Raw genomic sequence first — 10,000 nt, forward strand, 5'->3', positions numbered from 1 at the left:
ACCAGCCAACCACGGCGATGCTTCGAGAAAATGGATATTGTAAAATGTCCCCTGTCCCCTCTTAAACCTCTAAGTGAAATAATAAGGAAAGAAGACAATGAAAAAGAAAGCCTATCTAGATAATATGTAATAGGTTGTGCAAATGTTCTCAAGCCGGACCATTTATTCTTAATTCGTCCAATGCCAAGGATGGGTATGGCAGTGACAAGAGAAGACTCTCGACCAGATTTCTCTTATGCAAACCAATTTGTTTTCTTTTGCCAGTGATTGGTTGTGTCTGCATTCTTCATCAGACATGTTTCACAGCTTTGGGATATGGTCTTATGCAGGCCACACCCAATGTGTGTGTTAATGGAGAAATGTAATTCACACACATGCACAAGGAACATGATTTTTAACAAAGACTGGAACAAAACTATACGCACACACACACACTTTTGCACATAATGTATGCAATTGTGCATGCGCGTATATATATATATATATATATATATATATATATATATATATATATATATATATAAATATATATATATATCATCATCATCATCATCATCGTTTAACGTCCGCTTTCCATGCTAGCATGGGTTGGACGATTTGACTGAGGACTGGTGAAACCGGATGGCAACACCAGGCTCCAGTCTGATTTGGCAGAGTTTCTACAGCTGGATGCCCTTCCTAACGCCAACATGCCCTGACAAGTAACCCTATGATTCCATTTGCACTCCAGAGGCATATGGATAGAAGGAAAGAAAAAGCATATGTATGTAGGTGTGTATGCACGCGTGTGTATGTGTGTGTGTTGTGTCTATTCTATTTGAAGCATTGAAAGTGATGACAATAATTGTTTCTAGCATAAGCAAAAGACATGAAATTTGGGGTGAAAATGGGTTAGTCAGTTACACTGAGCCCCTGTATGTAACTGGTACATTATTTTATCAACCACAGAAAGAAGAACGACAAAGCATTTTGTCTGACCAGTGTATGATTCTGCCTTATAATAAACAATGGCTTCAAATTTTGGTACAAGAAGCACAATTAAGGGTGTGGGGGTATCCCAATTTAGAGTGGGGTGGGGTGGGGTGGGGTGGGATGGGGTGAGGGGATAGTCAATGACAGGAAGCCCAGTGTTCAACTGATACTGTAATGCTTCGATATACAAGTCAGTTTGTTCCTGGAGTCTGCTCGTAAAACGACAACTCGGAAAGCAGAGCAATAATTTCCCATAGTAACAATGTCATAAACCGTAATCCGTTCAAAAAAATATTTTACCAATAAAATTTTTTGAATTCATAAATAAATGGCAATGAAACAACAGTAGAATGTAAAGAATATTCTATGTCAAGTAAAAAGAATGTCAAGATCATTTATAATATAAAATATTATTATTTCGAGCTAGACTCATGCACACCATCACTTGTAGACACGATCTCCGATTCACAAGCACCCATAGACAGACTTGTAGATTTCCTTTTCAAAAACAAGTCTAAAGTTGTTTGCTTAGAAGAAGCTTTTTCTCGCTCTCTATAAATTTCTTGGTAACATGCAGAAGCATTTGTTATGGTAGCAGAAACTTTTGCACTTTTTCAAAATTTGGATCTTGTGCTTCATAAATTTCCAAGGCTTTATCCACAAAATGGCTGTTTAACCTTTTTTATTTACTATAAAACAAAACTGCTAAATCTGGGGTCTCGTGAAGCAGGTCCTCATAAAGTCAGCTATTACTGTACTTATTTTATTGACCCCAGAAGGATGAAAAGTTAAGTTGACTTTAGTAGGGTTTGAACTCAGAATGTAAAGAGCTGTAAGAAATGCCAGCTCAGCAAAGAACAATAATGAAAATAACAATAACCACAACAACAATAATAATAATGATGATGATGGTAATAATAATAATAAATGCAGTACCAGACAGTGGTTATGCTCTGATGCAGTACCAGACTGTGGCTCTCATGGCTTCTGATCTTAACTGACTAGAAGTGCTATCATGTATATTGTTTGGTATATAAGACGGGCTCCAGCAAATATTCTGCTCAATACAACAGATTTGCTTGTCAGTTGTTTGACCTTAACCAGTTGAGCATGTTCCTTGGTGGCTGACGATATGTGCATCTCTGATCACGAGCAGAAGTGGTGGGGAAGCATCACAGCCAAGTGTTGAGAGGAATTCTTTAGGATTTGAACAATTCACCTCTGGAAACATAGGTGTTTCGTTCATCATCCTTAAACAATCTTTATTCAGAGACCTTTTGAGTGGGTTTGGCTACTTGAGCTGAAGAAAATTCTAACTGGGCCCCACCTGCGAGGTTATGCGCTGTTTATTTTGATATGAGATCACCATGTTGAGCACATATGGTTGTGATGCATGTGCCTGGTGTACCCTTATCTGATGGGTAGTCATGATGGATATACTGGGCTTCATATATTTTACCCCAGTGTCACTTTGATGGCATGCACTGCTCTCTCACTCAATAATAATAATAATAATAATAATAATAATAATAATAACAACAATGGTGGTTCCTAGTTTAGGCACAAGATCTGAAAAAGTTGGGGGAGGAGACTTAGCCACTTATATTCTTTCTACTCTAGGCACAAGGCCCAAAATTTATCGACCCCGAAAGGATGAAAGGCAAAGTCGACCTCAGCAGAATTTGAACCCAGAATGTAAAGTTCAGACGAAATACCACTTATACTGATCCTAGTGTTCAATTTGAAAGGATGAAAGGCAAAGTCAACCAGAACAAATAGTGCAAGTAAGTTTAAAGAATTTATAAATCTATTGTCAAAATAACAACAACAACAAAAATAATAATAAAAGTAGCATTTTAGCAAATTTTGTTGGGTGATCCGTTTTCAGTGTTGGTACCAACATAATTATCAGTTGTACTATTTTATAAAAGTGAAGTAACATAGCTTAGTGGTTAGGGTGTTGGACTCAAGATCATAAAATTTCAGTTTCGAATCCTGGACAAGGCAATGCTGCATCGTGTTATTGAGCAAAACACTTCATTTCCTGCTGCCCTATCAAGTTCACTCAGATAGGAAAAAAAAACAAAAAAAAAAATGAGTAATGTGGTGCATCAGCATGGCCGCAGCTCTGAGCTGAAACTTTGAAATGAAATGAAATGAAAAAAATGTGGTGAAGTCATCACAGGTTTGGCAAGCAAGTAATTGTTTTGGGGGACCTACCTAAAAAAACAAACATGAGGGAACTTCTGACCTGATGGGCCCACAAGCCTATATATATATATATATATATTGATAGAAATGATAAGACAACAAAAGAATGAAAGAGACCTCGATATTATGTAAATAGAGGAATTTATCTGTAAATATAATATGAGACAATTATTCGGTAGCTATGATAAAACTCCGAGTTTCGGATGTCGGGGTGGAAACCCACGCCGCCATCTCTTCAGTTATCGGGCCACCCGCCCTGACATCCGAAACTCGGAGTTTTATTATGGCTACCGAATAATTGTCTCATTATATTTACAGGTTAGAATAGAGGCAGCTGATGAAGGAATATTCCAAGTGGCTTTCCGTTTTCCTATGTGTTCGTTCCGTTGTCTGTAGTTCATTGTTCTAACATCCTGTACCCTGATATGCATATATATACACATGTAGATGTAAGTATGTACATATATGTGTGTATACATGTATATATATTCTTTGTATTATATATATATATATATATATAGATATAGATATATAAAATCAACAGACCAGATTCATCATCTGAATATTTTCAGTTCTTGCTTCTCTCTATTTACATGCATGTATGTGTATATATATATTTTATACATCCATTCCAGACAGTTTTATTTGTTTATTTGCATCATTATCTCTCTCTCTCTCTCTAGATATATATATATATATATATATATATATATATATATATATATATATATATATATATATATATAAATGTGTGTGTGTTTGCATGCGCTCGCATGTGTATACATACATATATACATGCACGTGTATGGATGTGTGTATGCATGTATGTATGTATTTGTGTCTATGCACACATAAAAAGATTCACATACATACAGATCACACATATAAATTCACTTTGTAAATTCCTCTTTTAACTGAAGTGCAGCAACAGAAAACAAGAAACCTTGGTGTTTTTGCTCTACTTTTAGCAAATGTTTGCTAATGAATTCTTAAGATGTGAACAAATAATTAATATTTTAAAAATCTTGATTAATTCTTGAAATAATGGAAATATCAATAATTCTTTTAAGTAATGAAATGGATAATAAGCGATGCAAGGGGAAATTAAGTGAATTAAAAGATTTATTTAATTTCTTTTTTTTTACATTTTAAATAAAGTTAGTTTTTTTAAATACCCCTTTCGTCTTTAACAAAAAAAAAAAGCTTTTCCCTATCTTTATGATAATTGTAATCAAAAGTAATGCCATGTGACCATCACCCACCAATCAAATTTCATCATTTGATCATAGTCGACCAATTATATCTCCTTTGCTTTCTCTTTGCCATCTTTTTATTTTTTTAATTCTTTTATTCTCTTAATAGATGAATGCTATGAATAATGGCCTGCAGATAAAGATGGGTGGTGTGGCAAGAACAGAAGAGTATCTCTTACCATTTACCTTTTCCGTTTCTGTTGTTGGACCGTGGCCATGCTAAGGCATTGTCTCGAAGGGTTTGGTCAAACAAATCAACCTGGGTACTTATTTTTAAGTTTGTCACTCATTCAGTCAGACTCTTTTGCTAAAACTACTAAGTTATGGAGAAGTAAACCAACGCCAGTCATGAAGTGGTAGTCGGGTGGTGAGGTGGGGGGGGGGGGGGACAAACACACGCCACCAGCAATTCACCAAGTACACTCTGCAAAGTGGTTGGTGTAAGAAAGGGTATTCAGTCATAGAAACCATACCATAGACCAGGGGTTTTCAAACTGTGGTCCCGCAAGGACAAGACAAGGGGTCCGTAGACAGCAAATACTTTTTATGGGCAATTTGATTTTATATATGTTTTTTTAATCGAAATCTTTTAATTGACAATAAACCTATTTGTTAAATACTGTTAAATAAATAAATGTAAAAATATATGTTATTTTAAGCAAATATTTATGTATAAATTTCATAAGCGTTTATAAGGGGGTCCCTAAGGTAAAACCTGAAATATAAAGGGGTCCGCAAGTCAAAAAGTTTGAAAACCCCTGCCATAGACAACAGAACCGAGTGTATTTCCCTAGCTTGCCAGCTACTGTCAAACAGTTTAAGCTATGCCAGCATGGAAGACAGGTATTAAATGATGATGATGATGATGAAATACATACATACATACATACATATGTGGGCTTCCACACAGTTTCTGCCTACCAAACTCACTCTCAAGTTCATATGACCTCGGTCAACATGGGACTATATTTAGAAGACACCTGGTCCAGGTGCTGACTGAACCTGAAACCATGTGGTTGTAAAATGAGATTTTAATCACATGGCCATGCCTGTACCTTCATTATTCAAAGATTTGAAATTTAGATTTCCACACATTAACAGATGCAGGTTCAACAGTGATTCCAGCCCTATACTTAATTTCCTTTTTTAGACTGACACATGTCACCAAGTTAGATGTGGGGCTCTGCACTAGAATAAATCAACTCCAATAATTAATTTTGCTTTTTTGTATTTTCTTTTTTACAATCAACTCTGTAAGTATGAAAACTGAAGTCAACTGTGGCAGGATTTGTATTCAGATTTATCAAGGGATTAAACTTAATATTGTAATGTAAGGTTCTCCAACACAGTCATTTCTAACAGAAGATCATCATCGCTAAATTCTTACATATTATATTTTACAAAAACAATCCTGAATGAGTGTAAAGCAAACTCAACCACAAATAGCACTTGAACTTCCAACATAATGGACATGACTAAAATTTTGAACAGAAATATTGTTATTAAATGAAAGAGATATATATATATATATATATATATATATATATATATATATATATATATATATATATATATATATATATATAGGCACAGGAGTGGCTGTGTGGTAAGTAGCTTGCTTACCAACCAGGTTCAGTCCCACTGTGTGACACCTTGGGCAAGTGTCTTCTACTATAGCCTCGGGCCGACCAAAGCCTTGTGAGTGGATTTGGTAAACAGAAACTAAAAGAAGCCCGTCGTATATATGTATATATGTATATGTGTGTGTGTGTGTGTGTGTGTGTGTGTGTGTGTGTGTGTGTGTACATGTGTGCGTATATGCTTGTGTGTCTGTGTTTGTCCCCCCAACATCGCTTGACAACCGATGCTGGTGTGTTTACGTCCCCGTAACTTAGCGGTTCGGCGAAACAGACTGATAGAATAAGTACTAGGCTTACAAAGAATAAGTTCTGGAGTCGATTTTCTGGAATAAAAGCGATGCTCCAGCATGGCCGCAGTCAAATGACTGAAACAAGTAAAAGAGCAAAGAGCGTATATATATAAAAGTTAAAATTCACTTTTGTATGTCCTAGTCTGTTCTTGTTCTGTTATGTTTCAGATCCATTTTCTCAGCAGCTCTTGCCAGTTGCGACCAGAAAGGAAGCAATATTATCGTTAAAAGCACAAAATTACGTTTGACCCGCTGGTCAATAATTGGTGAGGAGTTCAGGACCTTCTGTGTCTGTGACTGGTTTGTTTGTGCATTTACTATACAGTTTTTAACTCATTAATTAACAGAAAGCACAGTACTCTTGGTTTTATTTACAGCATGTTGTTTATATATATATATATATTCATACATATGAAAAGCTTCTTTCAATTTCTGTCAACCATATCCATGCACAAAGCCTTGGTCAGCCCAAGTCAAACAAAGATGTTGCACAGTGGGACTGAACCCAAAATGATGTCGTTGGGAAGCAAGCTTCCTACCATACAGCTATACCTGTGCTTCCATCAGAATAAATAAATAAACTGAAGCTATTCAATATAGAAACTGAATCCCAAATTATCCACTTAATCAGATTTTACCTTTGATAGGTTATACACAGATACATACATACATATATATATATATATATATATATATATATATATATATATATATATATATATATATATATATATATATATATATATATATATATATATATATATATATATGTATGAAGACCCACCAGGCCAGTGGCTGATGCTGGTGTCATGTAAAAAGCACCTTTTCAGTGTTGGGCCTCAGTGAGGCAAAGTGGCTGATGGCGGTGGCATGTGAAAAGCTACTTTCAAGTGTTGGGCTTCACGGAGGCAATGATCAAGACCTTTGGTATTATGTCATGTTTCAGAAGAAGACCCATTAATCCAAGTAAAATTGCAGTCGTGACAGATACTGGTGTCACACCAATGGCACCTGTGCCAGTGACGCGTAAAAGCACCACCCATTACGCTCCCAGAGTGGTTGGTGTTAGGGAGGGCATCCAGCTGTAGAAACAATGCCAAACCAGACTGGAGTCTGGTGCAGCCTTCCAGCTTGCCAACCCTGGTCAAACCATGCCAGCATGGACAACAAACGCTAAATGAGATGATGATGTATGTATGTGCATGTGTGTGTGTGTGTGTATAACAATATAAGCTGCTCTCTGTTTTAATAATTAGATGGGATAATCAGCTGTGTTCACAGTTTCATTGTTGTCTCATATGACACCTAATATTGAAGTATTCCAGCTGTGACGATCCTGTTTTATGTTCCTGAGCAATGTAGACATGTATGATAACAGGATATTATTTGAGGGAGCTATTGCTGCAGTTTTTAGTAGGTCTAGAGAGTATACAAAAGTTCCTTCCTTAGCTCATTAAAAGACGATGTTAATTTTCAGCAGTAAGGTAATTTGAATCTGTGACATTAACGAGCTTTCCATAGCTGCCATAAATTATGTGATGTCTTAATATAATTGATGGTTAATCCAACATTCAGAAAATACGCACACACCCACACACATACATGCATATATATATATATGTATATGTGTGTGTGTGTGTGCATGTGTGTGTGTATATATATATATATGCATATACATACACACACATATATACATACATATATATGTATCTCTCTCTCTCTCTCAATATATATATATATATATATATATATACATTTACACACACACACACATAGATAGACAGACAGACAGACAGACAGACAGACAGACAGATAGATAGAGAGACTGACAAAGAGGCAAAGAGACAGACAGACAGACAGACAGACACGCTCAGTCCTTGATACTTTCCCAAATTTACTTTTTACTGTACAAGCTCCCACTGACTTACTGTTCACACTAAAGAGGACGGTAAAATTAGCATAGACAACTGTAGGGGTATGAGGTACCCCTAGTTATAACTCACAAGGACTATTCAACGTCCCTTGAGCTGGTGCTATGAGGAAATGCACTCAGTACCTTCTGTAAACATTTGAGCAGCCTAGCTTTGTTTCTGATTTAGTCCCACAATGTGGCACCGAGGAAAAGTGCCTTCTGGTATAAGTCTTCTGTGTGGATTCAGAACATGTTTAACTGAAAGAGAACCATTGTGTGAGTGCATGTGTGTGTGTGTTTGTGTGTTTTTGTGTGTGTTTGTTTGTGTGTGCGTGCATTTGTTTACTCCAGCAGGTGCTTTTACAGTGCACCTGTCAGTGGTATTGTCTCTCCCTTGCGTCAATAAATCCTCTGGTCACTTCATGCTTTCAAAATCCATGTTGAAAAAGCTATCCCTCATTTGCAAAACAGGTAAAGGTTGGTGACAGGATGAACTACAGGCAGTAAAAATACCTCAAATACCATATTTATCTGACCCATGGTAGCATGGAAAAATAGCCGTGAAATGAACCAATGAATATATGAAAGTGTTAAGGATTTTAATGTTGAATAAAGATTATTGATTGAAAATATTCTGTGACACACTAAAGAAGGGTTTTTTGGTCAACCTGACCTTGTCAACTATAATGAGAATGTAATTTGTGAAATTTTTAAATTTAAGGGAAAAGGTGTGCAGTAATTAAACTAAGACAAAGGTAGAGTTAATTAAGATTGAAGACATTTTCCATATAAGGGAAATGGAAAATTCCAAATTTTAAAATGATCAAATTTCAAATGGAGGTTTACAAATAAATGAGTAAGACACAAAGACAATTAGAGACAAGTAGGAAACGTGCAACAACAGTTAAAGCAAGCTTGAAAGAGTAAGTCTGAGTAAGAGGTTTCTGTAGAGAAAACTGATTAAAGTTCAGATACAATCAGATTAGAAGCCTGTAATAGCTCGGAAGGGATAGACAGAAAGCTTTCCGTGCTAAAATAGGTAGGAAGTGATAGACATAGTAAACTGTCGAGGAAGTGGTAACATTACTGGCAAAGGAATTATGTTTAGAAAGTATTTATTTAAAAAAATGTAAACACTGGGGAGTTGAAAATGAATGTGAGATTTATGAGAGACACTAAGTGTGTTTGGGTAGCTGCGAGTAAATTTGAAGTAAATTACAAAGTGTGAAAAGTAAACACATAGAGAACAAAGTGAAGGTATTGAAGAAAAGATGTAGCCTCACAGACTTCTAGTTTTACTGGAGATTAGCAAGTAAAAGTCTATAGAGGAAGTGACTAGCTATTTAATTTTAAGGGAAGATACACCCTATATATATATATATGTATCGTCTATCTGAATGTTTTGTTGTCCTCTTTTTCTGCATCACCTAACTGTCTGGATGTGTTGCGTTCTTGTCCCATTTTGCATTTTATATATATACTCTTTACTCTTGTACTCTTTTACTTGTTTCAGTCATTTGACTGCGGCCATGCTGGAGCGCCGCCTTTAGTCGAGAAAATCGACCCCAAGACTTATTCTTTGTAAGCCTAGTACTTATTCTATCGGTCTCTTTTTGTCGAACCACTAAGTTACAGGGATGTAAACACAACAGCATTGGTTGTCAAGCGATGGTGAGGAGACAAACACAGACACATAAACACACACACATATATATATATACA

The 10,000-nt window shown here is 36.0% G+C and overlaps 1 protein-coding gene and 1 long non-coding RNA gene across 3 annotated transcripts in view; both read left to right on the top strand.

Annotated features, from left to right (window-relative positions):
- Window positions 1-5,959, top strand: part of LOC149137290 (uncharacterized) — a 27,042-nt gene extending 21,083 nt beyond the window's left edge. The window contains exons 2-3 of the long non-coding RNA XR_016240823.1: window positions 2,593-2,756; window positions 4,546-5,959. This is a non-coding gene — a long non-coding RNA (uncharacterized LOC149137290). The remainder of the gene's footprint in view (window positions 1-2,592; window positions 2,757-4,545) is intronic.
- The window catches only part of LOC106875258 (vitamin D3 receptor), a 582,218-nt gene that overhangs the window by 145,970 nt on the left and 426,248 nt on the right, over window positions 1-10,000 (top strand). The gene's annotated exons all lie outside the window — the stretch shown is intronic.

This window comes from Octopus bimaculoides, chromosome 2 (assembly GCF_046866305.1).
Source record: "Octopus bimaculoides isolate indiv1 chromosome 2, ASM4686630v1, whole genome shotgun sequence".
Lineage (NCBI taxonomy): Eukaryota > Metazoa > Mollusca > Cephalopoda > Octopoda > Octopodidae > Octopus > Octopus bimaculoides.